At 43.1% G+C, this 17,553-nt stretch overlaps 1 protein-coding gene across 2 annotated transcripts in view; it reads right to left on the bottom strand.

Annotated features, from left to right (window-relative positions):
- Window positions 1-17,553, bottom strand: part of ELFN1 (extracellular leucine rich repeat and fibronectin type III domain containing 1) — a 764,272-nt gene that overhangs the window by 242,879 nt on the left and 503,840 nt on the right. For both annotated transcript variants that reach the window (XM_075318104.1, XM_075318103.1), the window contains one exon: window positions 1,123-1,206. The gene's annotated coding sequence lies outside the window, so the exon portion shown is untranslated. The remainder of the gene's footprint in view (window positions 1-1,122; window positions 1,207-17,553) is intronic.

The following is a 17,553-nucleotide window of genomic DNA, read 5'->3' as shown; positions in this document are numbered from 1 at the left end:
CGGGAACGTAGTTTCAGACACTACTGGAACCGTGGCCTCTCCGGAGGTGAGTATAGTCTTATTTATTTTTTGGGGGGTGAACAATGGGAATGAGAAGTGGTTATCCAAGTAGTGATCTCAAAAACAGGGCTCTGATATTCCCCATTAAAATAAAGAAGTGGTCACACGTATACACCACCGCTCTATTCATTGTCTATGAAACTGGTAGAGTTAGCCGAGAACGGCGTTCAACTATTTTTGGCAGCCCCATAGCCTATTAATGAAGTTTTGGAGTTTTTCAAAGCCCAATTATCAGGATTGGAAGGTTTCCCAGCAGTCAAACCACCAACGATCAACCTATAGAAACAATGAAGGCAAGAAAAATGTCCAAGTATTGTATTGAGGTGTAATTAACCATCATCTATCTGCCATTCATTCATATATTAAAAGTAGAAATATGACTGAATAATGAATGCATTTACTGATACCGCAATAAGGTGTATCAAATCAATGTTATAGTCCTCGGGCATTTCTGAAACCAATAAGGTCTATTGTAGGAAGGAAAAAAACATTAATTATTGATTGCCTTGAGTGGAGATTTATAAAAAAAAATGTTTCCTTTACTTAAAACTAAGAGCGTCAGCATCAATAAACATACATAAACAGCTATCGCTGTACCTGATGACTAAAAGACTGCGGAGCACACAAGTATGCAATAAATCAGGATAATTGTTGTTGACTCTCATCACTGTGAAGAACGGAGGCTCTCGTCTTGTAAGTCTTCCAGAACAATAAGTAAAAGTAGCTTTTAACACATTACTTGCCAAATTAGAAATTTTCATTTTTTTATTTATTAAATAACAGATTTTTAATTAAAAAAAAAATAAAAATTGAAATGAAATTTAAGCAAAATTAATGAATGTAATGTATAAATTAAATGAATTAAATAATGATTAATTAATTTAATTTAATTAATTTTAAGCAAAAGATTAGGCGTCCCAAAAAAAAGGACATTGGTAGATAATAGGTTAAGACATTTTAGAAGGGAAAATTCTGCCACAAAATTCCTACAAATCCAGCAAATTTTAGGTGAACCCTTCGTATCTGCTATATAGAGTTAATTTTAATTCAATATTCACTTACCTTAAAATGGAAAAGGAAATTGTATAGAAGTCTTGTCAATTCGTAGCTAACAGGAGATGCTCCATGGATGAAATGCAATGCCACCTGGTAAAGAAAAGATGGTGTTAACTATTGGCAATGGAAGAGTAATCATTGGTTCATAGGGATAAAACAGGTGAACTATTACATACAATCCAACACTCCAGAATAAGCAAACAATTATGTTAAATCAAATTTGTCATTGAAAGTATCTTTTAAAAATAAAATTTGTATACATGAGGAATAACATTAATTGTAGTCAATATACATTTTTTTTCACCAGTTTTCCCCTTTATGTTTAAAGGGAACCTGTCAGGTCCCAATAGGCACCCAGAACCACGAGCAGTTCTGGGTGAATATTGCTAATCCCTGCCTAACCGTCTCTGTATACACTAGCATAGATAAAGAGATCTTTAGAAAAAATAATTTCTAAAGTTCCTTTATGATATGCTAATGAGGCTAGGGACTAGTCGCAAGGTCATTACTTCTCCCGGCTAGTTTGCCCTTTTAGCATGTTAGTACACCCACGGGGACGTGCTAACATGCTACTCAATGCGCAGTGTCATCGGTGGTGATGTGCATACATCAGAAATCCCGGCACTTCCGGTCATGAGCACTATGAAGCCGGGTGTGCGCATCCTGACTTCAGAGGTCTAGTGTGCATGACTGGAAATGCCAGGAGTTCTGATCATGCGCACTGACCCTAAGCCCGGCGTCTGAGGCGGTGACAACGGACAGGTATGTGCATCACCACCGATGACACTGGGCATTGAGTAGCATGTTAGCCTGTTAGTACATCCACGGGGTCGTGCTAAGAGAGCGGACTATTCGGAGGAACTAACGCCCTTGCAACTGGTTCCTGCACTCATTTGCATATCATAAAGGATCTTTAAAAATACTTTTTCTAAAGATCCCTTGGTCTATGCTACTAGATACAGGGAAAGTTAAGCAGGGATTAGCAGTACGCATCCAGAACTGCTCGTGGTTCTGGGTGCATATTGCTATTCCCTGCCTAACCGTCCCTGTATACACTAGCATAGATAAAGAGATCTATAGAAAAAATAATTTCTAAAGTTCCTTTATGATATGCTAATGAGGCTAGGGACTAGTCGCAAGGTCATTACTTCTCCCAGCTAGTCTGCCCTTTTAGCATGTTAGTACACCCACGGGGACGTGCTAACATGCTACTCAATGCCCAGTGTCATCGGTGGTGATGTGCATACATCAGAAATCCCGGCACTTCTGGTCATGAGCACTATGAAGCCGGGTGCGCGCATCCTGACTTCAGAGGTCTAGTGCGCATGACTGGAAATGCCAGGAATTCTGATCATGCGCACTGACCCTAAGCCCGGCGTCTGAAGCGGTGACAACGGACAGGTATGCCCATCACCACCGATGACACTGGGCATTGAGTAGCATATTAGCCTGTTAGTACACCCACGGGGATGTGCTAAGAGAGCGGACTACTCGGGGGAACTAACGCCCTTGCAACTGGTTCCTGCACTCATTTGCATATCATAAAGGATCTTTAGAATTACTTTTTCTAAAGATCCTTTTATCTATGTTACTGGATACAGGGACAGTCATGCAGGGATTAGAAATATGCACCCAGAACTGCTTGTGTATCTGGGTGCATATTGCACCTGACAGGTTCCCTTTAATTTTTATTCATTTTTAGTTCTTTCTGATTAAGTGGATGAAGACCATCCATTATGACGTCCCCCATAAACAGCACACTCAAAAACGTGGGAGATTACTGCCCTTTCGTCTCTATGTAGTACATATACAAAAGCAGCAGCAGCAACACTGAGGACATTATACAGCAGTACTGAGCGGTGTGGCTGTGAGTCCAGCTCTAAGATGGAATAAAACATTCCCTGCTCTTCTACTCTTTGTAGACATTAATAAGCAACTGAAATCTGATTCCTCAGTGAACTGGCAGTCCATGTTTTATTTATTTATTTTATTTTTTTTTAAGGAAGATTTATTTTAGTATTTCAGAGAGTAAATGATGAGTTTAGGAGCCGGGGGGGATGAGAAGAAGTGGCTTATAAATTGAAAAAGTAGATTTTTTTTATATGTTGTAATATAAAGTTGCCTGTATAATTGATTCATGGAAGTTTCTGGAAACAACAGTGATTATTTAAGGCTGCTTAAAAGGAATATATCAGTAGGATCAACCCTCCTAAGATGTCTATATGAGTAAAGGGTGCTTTACACGAGACGATCTATCGTGCGATAGATCGTCGGGGTCACGGTTTTTGTGACGCACATCCGGCATCGCTTGCGACATCGGGCTGTGTGACACCTCCGAGCGACACAGTATCGCTCACAAATCGTGAGTCGTGTACTCGTCGCTCGGTTTCATAATCTCATTTATTTAAAATGGCGCCAGTTGCTCAGGGTTCCCGGGGTAGCACACGCCGCTCCGTGTGACACCCCGGGAACGATGAACAGCAGCTTACCTCCGTCCTGCGGCACCCGCCGGCTTTGCGGAAGGAAGGTGGTGGGCGGGATGTTTACATCCCGCTTATCTCCGCCCCTCTGCCTCTATTGGCCGGTCGCTGTGTGACGTCGCTGTGCCGCCGAACATCCCTCCCACTTCAGGAAGTGGATGTTCGCCGCCCACAGCGAGGTCGTCCGGGAGGTAAGTACATGTGACGGGGGGTTTATGACTTTGTGCGCCACAGGCAATCCATTTCCCGTGACGCACAAACGACGGGGGCGGGTACGATCGATCGTGAAATCGCACGATCGGTCGTCCCATGTAAAGCAGGCTTTAGAAGGTCATAGAAAGCTTAATAAAATGATACATTGATATCTGTGATTGGATGACATTCCAGAGAAATCCATATTTTTCCTGATATGTAAATATAATCTCTTAAGATCTATGGGTCAGACACAGATCTCACCGAGAATGTCTCTAGAGCTTATTAGAAATGAAATGAGCTGTTACCAGTATGAGACATGTAGATCAGAGAGCAGGCTGTCAGTCATTACATGTTTCCACACTGGTAACTCCTCCTTTCATTTAATAATGAGCTCTGGAAGCAGATTGTCAGATATCAAGGTATCATTTTATTGAACATCCTATGACCAACATGTTGATATTGTCATGAGTGTGTCCGGCTCTGAGAAGACCTCTGGGGGGTTTGGGATCAGTAGGTCACAACAACTTATTCTTCGCAGATCCATTATTTGTGTTTGAGCAAAAGCTACTTTCTTTTGGTGCTTTGGGGTTATGGACTCTTTCCTATCTGGCTATACTTTGTAGCCTTAATCTGAGGTGCAGCTCTTTTTTGACCACTGACCTTCACTATGAAAACCACGTGTCTTACCATCTGACATTAGTGACAGAATCTTCATTCTTAAGCTGTCCACTTTGGAAGGAGAAAGTCTCTGGAAGAAGCTGAGGAGTCCTGACAGTTGCTGCTGTGGTGTTTAGCTGCATTAGAGAGGCTTGAAGTGTTTTCCTTTTTTGTGTCTATTTTACCTCTGTCTGTCCCTCTTCCCTTGTGTTGTATTATTGCTGTGTTGAAACTAGAGTTTTGCTGGCCTTCTCACTAGCCTAGGCACATGATCGGCAATGGTGGGAAGAACCCATAAGGGAACTTTACACGCTGCGATATCAGTACCGATATCACTAGCGAGTGTACCTGCCCCCGTCAGTTGTGCGACACGGGAAAATCGCTGCCCGGGGCGCACAACATCGCTTACACCCGTCACACGGACTTACCTTCCCTGCGACATCGCTCTGGCCGGCGAACCGTCTCCTTTCTAAGGGGACGGTTTGTGTGGCGTCACGACGATGTCACACGTCAGGCGTCCAATAGCAGAGGATGGGCGGAGATGAGCGGGACGTAACATCCCGCCCACCTCCTTCCTTCCTCACTGCCGGTGGACGCTGGTAGGAGATGTTCGTCGTTCCTGTGGTGTCACACACAGCAATGTGTCTGCCGCAGGAACGAGGAACAACATCGTACCTGCAGCAGCAACGATATTAAGGAAATGAACGATGTGTCAACAAGCAACGATTTTTCATGTTTTTGCGCTCGTTGTCATCGCTCATTGGTGTCACACGCTGTGCTAACGGCGCCAGATGTGCATCACTAACAACGTGACCCCGACGATATATCGTTAGCGATGTCACAGCGTGTAAAGCACCCTTTAGGGGACATTATGGAGTGCAGGGATCAGCCTCCATTGAGTGGCAGGAGGTGACCCAGTCTCTAGCAGCGGGGCGCACCATTGTATTGTGTTCCCTGTGTACCATGTGTGTTGCGGCTATCGCCGATAGTTCCCTTATGCCTGGCGGAACCCCGGTAGTCACTATGTGACACATATCGATGGCTTAGGAGGAATGATCCTACTCACAAGATTCCCTTTAAGCAAATCAAACCACACCTTCTTATTATGACATTACATCCTTTTTCATTACCAGAACTTAAAAAACAGAGATAATTGGGTGCTGTATTTATTTCTGATTGGTCAACGCAAATGGTCATCTTCAGTCTACAGCTTGAGACTTCTTTAATGTAACTTGGGTGGATTGTCAGGGTGCAGGTGGGTACAAACCAGTCAAACCTAACTATAGTTATAATTTATTCTTTATTCATTACTGTATTTCAGATTTTCATTTGTTGGAACAAGAAGAATCTACAATTTACAATATCAAAGAGAGGAGATTTATTATGGAATACTCTATGAACGTGTGTAGCCATAACAATATAAAGTAATTTGAAATAACAAAAGACAATCCAACTATATTTAAAAAAATAAATACGTTCCATTGAGTTTTTGAATATTATAGTAGTAAAAATAATGGTAAAAACTGTTTGTGCCCTTCCGTCACGGAGAACCCATGTAGAATACTTCCCTAATCGGCTCCTATGCTTGCAGGGTGAGCAGGGGATTTAGTGGACCCACTGGGGCTTGACTGTGGAACCACACCTGGTTTTCACCAGAGCCTCTGATGGTGAGGGTGTTATGCTGCAGGTTTGAGACCGGGTACCACTCGGCAAGACTGATGCTGCAATGGCTAGCTCAAGGGGTACGGGAGCGACAGTCTCTGGTGATGGGTAACAGCGGCAGCAGGTGTTGAGGTTTCGGCCGAAATGGATGGATGAATGCGGCAGCAGCTGGTAAGGATACTTTGAGGCAGTGTGTATTGTGGTTGACGATAGGCATGGCAGCTTGTAGCAGCAGCGGCAGAGGGGACAACAGCAGCAGTGTATCAGTAGAACACTAAAACACAAATATGATTCAGCAACAGCATAGAGCACAGCAGCACTAAGGACCTGTGGCTGTGAGTCAGGGTGCCACTTGGGAAGACTGGTGCTACAATGGCTGGCCCCAGGGCTATGGGAGCAATAGTCTCTGGGGATGGGTAACAGAGACAGCAGGTGTCGAGGTTTTGGCAGGGATGGATGAATGCGGCAGTAGCAGCTAGTAAGGATACTTTGCGGCAGTGGGTATCGTGGTTGGCAGCCGGTGTGGCAGCTTGTAACAGCGGGCAGTGAATCAGCAGAAGACTAAAACACAAACATAAATCAGCAACAGCATAGAGCACAGTACAGCAGCAGCGCTAAGGACCTGAGAACTATCAGCTTATCTGACTCATTGCCCAGTCACCTTACTTAGGGGAAAGGTGCCTTAAGTACCTGCAACCTCTCAGCTGACCTGAGAGGCACTTCCGGGTTAGGTTATGCTGTCCCTTTAAGAAAATGGGTGTGGCCATGCGCACACCGTTTAGGCAGAACCAGGAAGCCTGTGAAATGCACACAGGTTCTGGGAGATTGCAGCAAGGAACGGGGACGCGGCAGCCACCTCAGGACGTCCGGGCACTTCCGGGTTAAGTTACGCTGGCCCTTTAAGAAAATGGGCGTGGCACACCCTTTAGGCAGAACCAGGAAGCCTGTGAAATGCACACAGGTTCTAGGAGATTACAGCAAGAAATGGGGACAGGTCAGCCACCTCAGGACGTCCAGGCAGGTGACGGAACCGATGTCCCCACCAGGGGAGGGGGGCAGGACAGCGCAGGGATGCCGATATGGGCGTTACACCGCCTCACCTTTCCAAAAATAAGTAGACCCGTTTTGTTTTAGTTTCTCTCCAAATTCTATAAATTGCAAGCATCAATTATCATATTTGGAAACATCAGTTAAAATGGGTAATTTAGCTACAATGTTACTCTTTCCTAAAAACAAAAGAATGAATTTCACGGAAGCCTGAATCCATCTATTTTAATTTGTGTTATTATTGCCAGCTAGAAATGTTTTCCGTTTCTCGGTAGACTCTACAGCCCCAGGTGCCTTCCATTCCGAGTTATTGGCCAAAAAACATCAGTACTCCACTGAACGTATCCTCAAAGTTCAGCCGAAAAACCTGGGGAGCCGACCAGCCGGGTAAAAGCATATTACTGCAGCAGGTTAGGATATCACACCTGATGTTATACCAGGCAAGAAAATTTGATTTCAGCCAAGTCCCAGAGCTCGGAGTGTAGAGCGGGAACATTAATTATTTTCTAGAACACACTTTCAAAAGAAGCCTATTGCTTAGCGCCATCACTCCACAAAAATAAGAAGCCGCGGTTCAGACTAAGGAGAGGTACAGTGAGATCCCAAATTGAAGGTCTTTAATGTCTGTGCCCTGCAGGCTCTGATAAGCATACTGTATTTCATCTATCCATAATTATAAATTGTGTTCTTATAATTACTGACACAGTCAGTGAACAGAGAAGGAGCGAAGATTGTATTCATCCCTTTCACTTTTCAGAACACGAGCAATTAAAGCTGAGATCAGCAGTCGGAGTTATTGGCGAGAACCTTGATTGCCATTTGTGTTCGAGTCAATCTCTAGGCAATATTAAAAAAAATAAAAAAAAATATATATATATATATATATATATATATATATATATATATATATATATATATATATAGTGTGGGCAGAGACAACGTCTTACAGATTTGGTTTCTTGACACGCGGCTATCAGGAATCTGATGACTGCATTATGATAATAGCGTGCACTTTTCCCAGGAATCAGGTTTTCTTACATGTCATATTACAATAATTTCATCCCGGCTATTTTGTGGTTAGGACCGGTCTGGCTCGTGCTCTGTATGTGCCAGGATCCGACTAATTGAGCTATTCACTCCTCTCATGTGCTGGACCACTTCTTGTAATCTGCTGTTGGATAACTACACCTCCAGCTCTATTACGTATCAGACCACTTCATCCTCAGTTCTCCTATATGCTCCACCACTGCTTACCCAGTTCTCCTATATGTCAGACTGCTGTTTATTCAGCTCTCCTTTGTGCCAGATTTCTATATACTCAGCTCTCCTATGTACAAGGTCACTGCTTATCCCTCTTTTTTTTATATGCAAGACCACTGCTTACACAGCTCTCCTATGTGTCAGACTACTGCTCATCCAGCTCTCCAATGTGTCAGACTACTGCTCATCCAGCATGGCTTATAACTTCCTAACCACCCCTTCTATGTGCAAGACCACTACTTACCCAGCTCTCCTATGGGCCACACAACTGCTTACCCAGCTCTCCTATGTGCCAGATCACTGCTAATCCAGCTCTACAATATGTCAGACCACTGCTTACCTAGCTCTTCAATATGTCAAATCATTGCTTACCTTGGTCTCCTCTGTACCAGACGACTGCTTACAGAACTCTCATATGAGCCCGACCACTGCTTACCCAGCTTTTCTATGTGTCAGACCACTGCTTATCCAATGTGTAAAACCATTGCTTACCTCTGTGCCAGACCACTGTTTACAGAGATCTCCTATGGGCCAGACCTCTGCTTACCCAGCTCTTCTATGTACCAGACCCCTGCTTACGCAGCTCTCCAATATGTAAAACCACTGCTTACCTCTGTGCCAGACCACTGCTTACAGAGCTCTCCTATGGGACAGACCTCTGCTTACCCAGCTCTTCTATTTGCTAGACCACTGCTTACCCAGCTCTCGTATAGGCCAGACCACTGCTTACCCAGCTCTCCTATGGGCCAGACCACTGCTTACCCAGTTCTTTTATGTGCCAAACCCCTGCTTGCTCATCTCTGCTATGTACCGGACCACTGCTTACCCAGCTCCTTATGTGCCAGAGCCCTGATTACTGTTCTCTCCTATGTGCCAGACCACTGCTTACTCTTCTCACCTATGTGCCAGACCAATGCTTACTCTTCTCACCTATGTGACAGACCACTGCTTACTCTTCTCACCTATGTGCCAGACCATCAATCACCGAGCTCTACCTTAAGTCAATCCAATGCATGTCAAGTTCTCCTATATTTCAGACTACGGCTTATCTTATTCAAATATATGTGTGATATGTCAGACCACTGCACACTGATGTATATCTGTATATGTGTATACAAGATAGATGGAAGTAAACAAGTTAAGGATGGGCCACTACTCATAGGCAAGTGCCGTGTGCCTGCCTTCCCAGGTGCAGACATAGTTCAGCTCACCCAAATCTAAGCTTCTAAGAAAATTTAGCATGGAATGTTCACATGACTTGAGGGAATGACTTGCAGCTATCACATCACATGATACAGCACAGCCAATCAGAATGGACTATCACAGCCTGTATAAAAACAGAAGGAGGGAATGCAGTTGCCATTTTGTGGTGAATATCCAGTCAACTGTTTTTGGTGCCAGGCAGCTGGAAATGCTCAGTTCTGGAGCTGCACATCTGCCTCCTATTGATATGAATGGGGTGTGGGGTGTCGAACCTCGGCGGATCAGACATTGACCTATCCTAAGGATGGGCCATCAACGTAAAAGTAGTGGACAACCTCTTAAAATCCCAGCATTATACATAGTCGGATGCCTAAAATAGTTGGGTATTTTTCATTCTCTTAATCCTAGATGGGCCACATCTCACAGGCGCTCCACGTATTCTCTCCTCTCTGCAGAAACAGTGCAGAACGTCTCGCTATGCCGGGAGATGCTGTCATGTAAGCTTTGCTTAAACACATCCTTGTCGGTCACCATCCTTTCAGGTACAGTGTAAGTGCTGGGGCCATGTCTTAGCTTTGTGTTACATGTAATGTTTAGATTCCTATCTGAAAAGTACATAATAGAAATGAGTTACAGTATATGTTGAAAACATCACAGCAGGTCGGCTTTCTCTACATGCTGTGATGTTAGATACAAGGTTTTATTTGCATAGTTTGTATTTTTTTTTTTGCTATATGTGTAGCTTAATGCACAAACGTAGGATCTGTCAGGATCTATCAGGATCTATCAGGATCTATCAGGACCATAAATCCTCACATTCAAAGTCATGGGACCAAAAGTAGATGTGCAATATCCAGTTTATGATCGGTGTCCTGGAAACTTAAAGGGACATAAAGGGTTTCGCATGTTTCGCAAATCAGGGTGACAATCGATTGGAGAAAAAGCATGCACAGGAGTAAGGCTGTGTTCACACGTTGTGTTTTTGCTCCATTTTTTTTCAGTGTTTTTCACGAGTTTTATGCAAATTAATATCTGCTTTTTACAGCAGCAGCAAAAGCTATGAGATTCCAGAAATCCCATGCACACACTTGTTTTATTTTCCTGACTGAAATGGAAAACTGTTGCGTTTTTGAAAGAAGCAGAAGGTCAGCTCTTTCAGTGTTTTTACAGCATTTTTCACCATTGAAAGCAATGAAAGTGAAAAAATACAGCTGTGTGTTGCTGCATTTTTGCTGTGTTTTTGCTGCATTTTTGCTGGTTTTTTTTGCTGTGTTTTTGTTGCCTTTTTGCTGTTTTTGCTGCATTTTTGCTGTGTTTTTGGTGCATTTTTGCTGTTTTTTTTGCTGTGCTTTTGCTGTGTTTTTGTTGTGTTTTTACTGCATTTTTACTGTGTTTTTGCTGCATTTTTGCTGTGTTTTTGCCTTGTTTTTGCTGTGTTTTTTGCAGCGTTTTTGCTGTTTGTTTTGCTGGGTTTTTGCTACATTTTTGCTGTGTTTTTGCTGCATTTTTGCTGTTTTTTTGCTGTGTTTTTCTGCCTTTTTGCTGCATTTTTGCTGTGTTTTGGTGCATTTTTGCTGTTTTATTTGCCTTGTTTTTGCTGTGTTTTTGCCTTGTTTTTGCTATGTTTTTGCATCGTTTTTGCTGTTTTTTTTGCTGTGTTTTTGCTACATTTTTGCTGCGTTTTTGCTGTTTTATTCTGGGCTTTAGCTGCAGTTTTGCTGTGTTTTTGCTGCATTTTTGCTGTTTTTTGCTGTGTTTTTGCTGCCTTTTTGCTGTGTTTTTGGTGCATTTTTGCTGTTTTATTTGCTGTGTTTTTGCCTGGTTTTTGCTGTGTTTTTGCCTTGTTTTTGTTGTGCATTTTTGGTGCATTTTTACTGTGTTTTTGCTGCATTTTTGCTGTGTTTTTTGCCTTGTTTTTGCTGTTTTTGCCTTGTGTTAGCTGTGTTTTTGCTGTGTTTTTTGCTGCGTTTTTGCTGCTTTTTTGCTGTGTTTTTTGCTGCGTTTTTTACTGTGTTTTTGCTGCATTTTTGGTGTAGTTTTGCTGCGTTTTTGCTGTTTTTTTGCTGCATTTTTGCTGTGTTTTTGCTATGTTTTTGCTGCATTTTTTGCTGTGTTGTTTTGCTGCATTTTGGCTGTGTTTTTGCTGCATTTTTTGCTGTGTTTTTGCTGTGGTTTTTTTTTACTGTTTTTGATGCATTTTTGCTGTGCTTTTTGCTGCGTTTTTGCTGTGTTTTTGCTGCATTTTTGCTGCATTTTGTTGCTGCATTTTTGCTGTGTTTTTGCTGCATTGTTTAATGCGTCTTTGTTGCGGTTTTTTTGCTGCATTTTGGCTGCTTTCATAGTAAATGAAACCAACTTTATACTATAAGTACTATAGACAAATGACACAACAAAAATGCACACCCCCAGTAAAAACGCAGCAAAAAAGCTGCAAATTCTAACTTTTGGAAGCAGCTTTTTCTATTGCCAAGAGAGCAAGTTTTGCTGCAGAAGAAAAGCAAAATGTGAACATAGCCGTACAGTATATTACCACAAAGAGGTAAGGCAATTACAAAAAGATCTGAATAACAGCAATTACCCTACAAAATAGCAAGGACTAAAGATAAGGCTAAAGGTCTATAAAGTATATACTATATAGCAAAATACTAAAATTTCAACATGATATAAAGTGCTAGTGCCCAAAAATCAATGTGCAAAATACAAGCGTTGATTGTCATGGATTTCCCTCAATCCTTCTCCATGAGTAGACCAATCACAATCCAACAAAATAGATGAAGGGCTGAATGACAGCTGGTAGTCTATCCCCTTTTGTGCCCCATGTAGTTCTTCAACCCTGACATGGGCAGCACCCAAGTGTAGAGACTGTCCACCAACTTAAGGCCGGAGTCACACTTGTGAGTGACTCGGGCGAGTCTCGCATCGCATCACCCGTCACGGTCGCACACTCTCCTGACAGGAGCGGGTCGGCTGCATGTATTTCTATGCAGCTGAGACGCTCCTGTCCGGAGAGCATCAGGCCATGCCGGGTGATGCAATGTGGGACTCGCGCGAGATACGCGCAAGTGTGACTCCAGCCTTATATGGACCCTCACAACTCATATCCTTCTCAATATAGAGAACTGGTGTTCCCACTTTGGATGAAGGGGAAGGATACACGCTTAACTTCCAATCCATTTAAACAAGAGACTTAAGACTCCCTTTCTTTGGACTGGAGGAGATCCCGGTGGAGGGACCACCAGTGATCAGCAAGATATCAACTTGGTAAATCAAAATTCTAGTGACTAGGAAACTTATGTCCCCGGCCACTTTTGGTCTTCCCTGGCTAAAATATTACTTTTATCACTGCTTTTTCTACCACTATAGAATAAATGATTCTGAGACCCTCCATCGTTACAAAGATAATAACATATATTATTAAATTATATTAAGGCTGTGTCCGCACTTTGCGTCGTCCTACTTGCAGTTTCAAACGCACCCTCTGGCAGTAATTTGCCCAAAGTTGCTTTTGACCACAAAATAGCACTAAAAACGCATATTTACCGCGTTTTAGATGCGTTTTTAGCGCTTTTTACATGCTTTTCAATAGCGTTTTGACAGATGCGTTTTGACCATAAAGACACTGGTAAATAAAGTTTAAACTGTCAAACATAATGAAAAAAGAGAAAAAAATGGACAACATATATAATTTATTAAAAAATAAAGAAAATAGTTATATTTCATATAATTATAGCGGTTATATACTATTTAGCGGTAAAATAGCAATAAAATGATATTTTTCAATAATTTCAATAATTTAATTGTCGGACTATGTGTGTGTGTAAAGGGACATATGACATATTTGATGTCCAAAAAGCATGTTTTCTGCACCAAAAAAGCAGGTAAAATGCTGGAATTTGGATGTTTGGTGCTTTTTGCTTCTTCTCATTAACTTCAATGTTATCAAAATGCTGCAGAAATGGCAAAAACAATTGACATGCTGCTTCTTTGAACGCATGGTTTTTGCCACAAATTATGCAAATTAAACGCAGCGTTTTGAAACGCAAAGTGCGGACAGGAAATCTTCCTTTTCCATAGACTATTAAGGAAAAGCAAAACGCATGCCTTTTGGCATGAAAACGCTGCAGTTCAAAACGCAGGTGAAAACGCAGGTGAAAACGCAAAGTGCGGAAACAGCCTAATAATAATATATGTAATTTAAATCTGCTAATGTTATTGGTTTTGCAAGGGTTAAGAACTGACAGGAAGCTGGGCATCTGTAACAGCGATAGATGTCCACATGTGTCACCCCCTACACATGTTGACATTGTTATATCATGATACATGTCATATAATTCTAACGTTATTGGTTTTGCAATGGTTAAGAACTGACAGGAAGGTAGGCATCTGGAATAGTGATAGATGTCCAAATGTGTCGTCCCCTACAACATGTTGACATTGTGATATCATGATATATATATATATATATATATATATATATATATATATATATATATATATCCAAAGGAGAAAGAAAGTCGCACTCCAGATGATCACCATATCACTCCGTCTTTATTGCAGGGGAAACATGAAGGTACAAGCGGTGGGGAGGGTGAGACAAGCCATACAACGCCGGACGACGGCGTGCTGTTTCGCTAAAACTTAGCTTCCACGGGTCTGGATATATCATATAAATCTTCTAACGTTATTGGTTTTGCAAGGGTTAAGAACTGACAGGAAGGTGGGCATCTGGAACAGCGATAGCTGTCCAAATGTGTCGCCCCTACAACATGTTGACATTGTTATATGATGATATATATCATATACTGTACATCTTCTATCATTATTGGTTTTGCAAGGGTTAAGAACGGATGAGAAGGTAAGCATCTGGAACAGCGATAGATGTCCAAATGTGTCGCCCCTACAACATGTTGACATCGTTATATCGTGATATATGTCATATAAATCTTCTATCATTATTGTTTTTTCAAGGGTTAAGAACTGACAGGAAGGTAGGCATCTGGAACAGCGATAGATGTCCAAATGTGTCGCCCCTACAACATGTTGACATCGTTATATCATGAGATATATCATATACATCTTCTATCATTATTGGTTCTTCAAGGGTTAAGAACTGACAGGAAGGTAGGCATCTGGAACAGTGATAAATGTCCAAATGTGTCGCCCCTACAACATGTTGACATAGTTATATCATGAGATATATATCATATACATCTTCTATCATTATTGGTTCTGCAAGGGTTAAGAACTGCCAGGAAGGTAGGCATCTGGAACAGCGATAGATGCTGCTGAGAGATTCCCACTTGCCAAGCAGAAGGGCACCGCTGCACAGAATCTTACTATATTGGAAAATTACCTGGGGCTATCCCCATATTGTGCCGCTGTGAAGCTGTTTTCGCTTCTCCTTAGCAGCAATTGATGGCATCCCGAAACTGGAAGGGTGAACAGCTGAATTATAAACTGGCATTGACTAGAAGCAGCTGAGGGGAAGCTACGGCTGCGGAAATTTCACAAAGCACCAACTGTGCCCTGTTGTGGGAAAGCTGCAGCTCCTGGCGCCTTTCAATCATCTCGATACAACCAATAAAACTGGGTTATTTACCAGCGCCAGGCAGCAGACGAGGCATAAACTGGCATTACCAGGATCGCAGCTGAAAGCTGGCAACAAGAGTGCCAACAAAGGGTGCGCCAGGACAAGCTGAAAAAAACAAAGCGGCATAACATATATATTAGGTCTTATATAAGGAAACCCCTTTCTATGCAAAGTAGAGATACCGCGACGGATATGCCATATGTGCATCCTGTGCAGCTGCACAGGGGCCCTGTAGGTATACGAGCGCGCTGCCATCGAAAAGCGGCTTCCGCCTAGAAATTTCAAATAGAGCCGCTGATTTCAATGCCAATTTTTCGGCATGCTGCAGAGATAAATAATACAGTGTTTATTTTCCTACACAAGGAACGTGTGACTGAACCGTTCCAGCAGTCAGCAGTGTCTCCCACATCAGAAATTAACTGCTTGCTGCAGACGGTAATAATGGCATATGAGAAACCCTGTAAGGATATTCGAAGAATCTAAATAAAGAAGGCAGAAGAATAAAAATCTCCTTCTATTCTTTGTATTTAGCTCCAATATAGACACATGCGTCTCCAAGGTTACAGACTACAAACAAACCCTGTATGTAGTCAGATCCTACAGATCATGTGTTACTGAATTTCCTCCGCCCCTTCGGCAGTAGAAAAGAGAGCGGCCAACAATATGACTATTATTATTATTATTTATTATTATAGCGCCATTTATTCCATGGCGCTTTACATGTAAAACAATTAATAGGGACAAGTACAATAATCACAAACAAAACAAGGCACAGACTGGTATAAGAGCACATCAGACTCTCTCCTACTGTGGAAAGCTTCAAGAGGAACCTCAAGACCCACCTCTTCCAACAAGCCTACAACCTACAATAGCCCTCAGTCCAGCACACCACTGCACAACCAGCTCTGTCCTCACCTATTGTACCATCACCCATTCCCTGTAGACTGTGAGCCCTCGCGGGCAGGGTCCTCTCTCCTCCTGTACCAGTCTATTTTGTACTGTTAATGATTGTTGTACATATACCCTCTTTCACTTGCCATGGAATAAATTGCGCTATAATAATAAATAATAATAATAATAATAATAAGAGGAGAGAACCCTGTCCATGAGGGCTCACATTCTACAGGAGGAGAGAGGAGACTGCTCACGAGGGCTCAAAGTCTACAGGAAAAGAGAGGACCCTGCCCACGAGGGATCACAGTCTACAGGAGGAGAGATGAGACTGCCCACGAGGGCTCACAGTCTACGGGAGGAGAGAGGACCCTGCCCACGAGGGCTCAGAGTCTACAGGAAAAAAGAAGACCCTGCCTATGAGGGCTCACAGTCTACATGAGGGGAGATGAGACTGCCCACAAGGGCTCACAGTCTATAGAAGAAGAGAGGAGACTGCCCACGAGGGCTCACAGTCTACAGAAGGAGAGATGAGACTGCCCACGAGGGCTCACAGTCTACGGGAGGAGAGAGGACCCTGCCCACGAGGGCTCACAGTCTACAGAAGGAGAGAGGACCCTGCCCACGAGAACTAACAGTCTACAGGAGGAGAGAGGAGCCTGCCCACAAGGGCTCACAGTCTAGAGAAGGAGAGAGGAGACTGCCTACGAGGGCTCACAGTCTACAGAAGAAGAGAGGAGACTGCCTACGAGGGCTCACAGTCTACAGGAGGAGAGAGGAACCTGCCCATGAGGGCTCACAGTCTACAGGAGGAGAGAGGAGCCTGCCCACGAGGGCTCACAGTCTACAGGAGGAGAGAGGAGTCTGCCCACGAGGGATTACAGTTTACAGGAGGAGAGGGCCCTGCCCGCGAGGGTTCACAGTCTACAAGGGAGGGGTGAGGATACAGTAAGTGAGGGTAGAGCGGGTTGTGTGGTGCTATAGTAGACTGAGGGTTACGGCAGGTTGTAGGCTTGTCGGAAGAGGTGGGTCTTCAGGTTTCTTTTGAAGGTTTCCATGGTAGGCGAGAGTCTAATATGTTGTGGTAGAGCATTCCAGAGTATGGAAGAGGCACGGGAGAAATCTTGGATGTGATTGTGGAAAGAGGAGATTGGAGGGCAGGACAGAAGGACATTTTTTGAGGTTCAAGGTTACGTGCGGGTAAGTACCGAGAGACTAGATCACAGACATATTGAGGAGACAGGTTGTGGATGGCTTGTAGGTCATGGTTAGTGTTTTGAACTGGAGTTGTTGGGCAATGGGAAGCCAGTGAAGAGTTTGGCAGAGAGGAGAGGTCGGGGAGTAGTGGGGGCACAGGTGGATTAGTCGGGCAGCATAGTGTAGAATAGATTGTAGAGGTGCAAAACTGTTAGAAGGGAGGCCACAGAGCAGGGGGTTGCAATAATCCAGGCG

Source organism: Anomaloglossus baeobatrachus, chromosome 7 (genome assembly GCF_048569485.1).
Source record: "Anomaloglossus baeobatrachus isolate aAnoBae1 chromosome 7, aAnoBae1.hap1, whole genome shotgun sequence".
NCBI lineage: Eukaryota > Metazoa > Chordata > Amphibia > Anura > Aromobatidae > Anomaloglossus > Anomaloglossus baeobatrachus.
The sequence above is the reverse complement of the archived record's forward strand: the minus strand, read 5'-3'. Positions and strand labels throughout refer to the sequence as shown.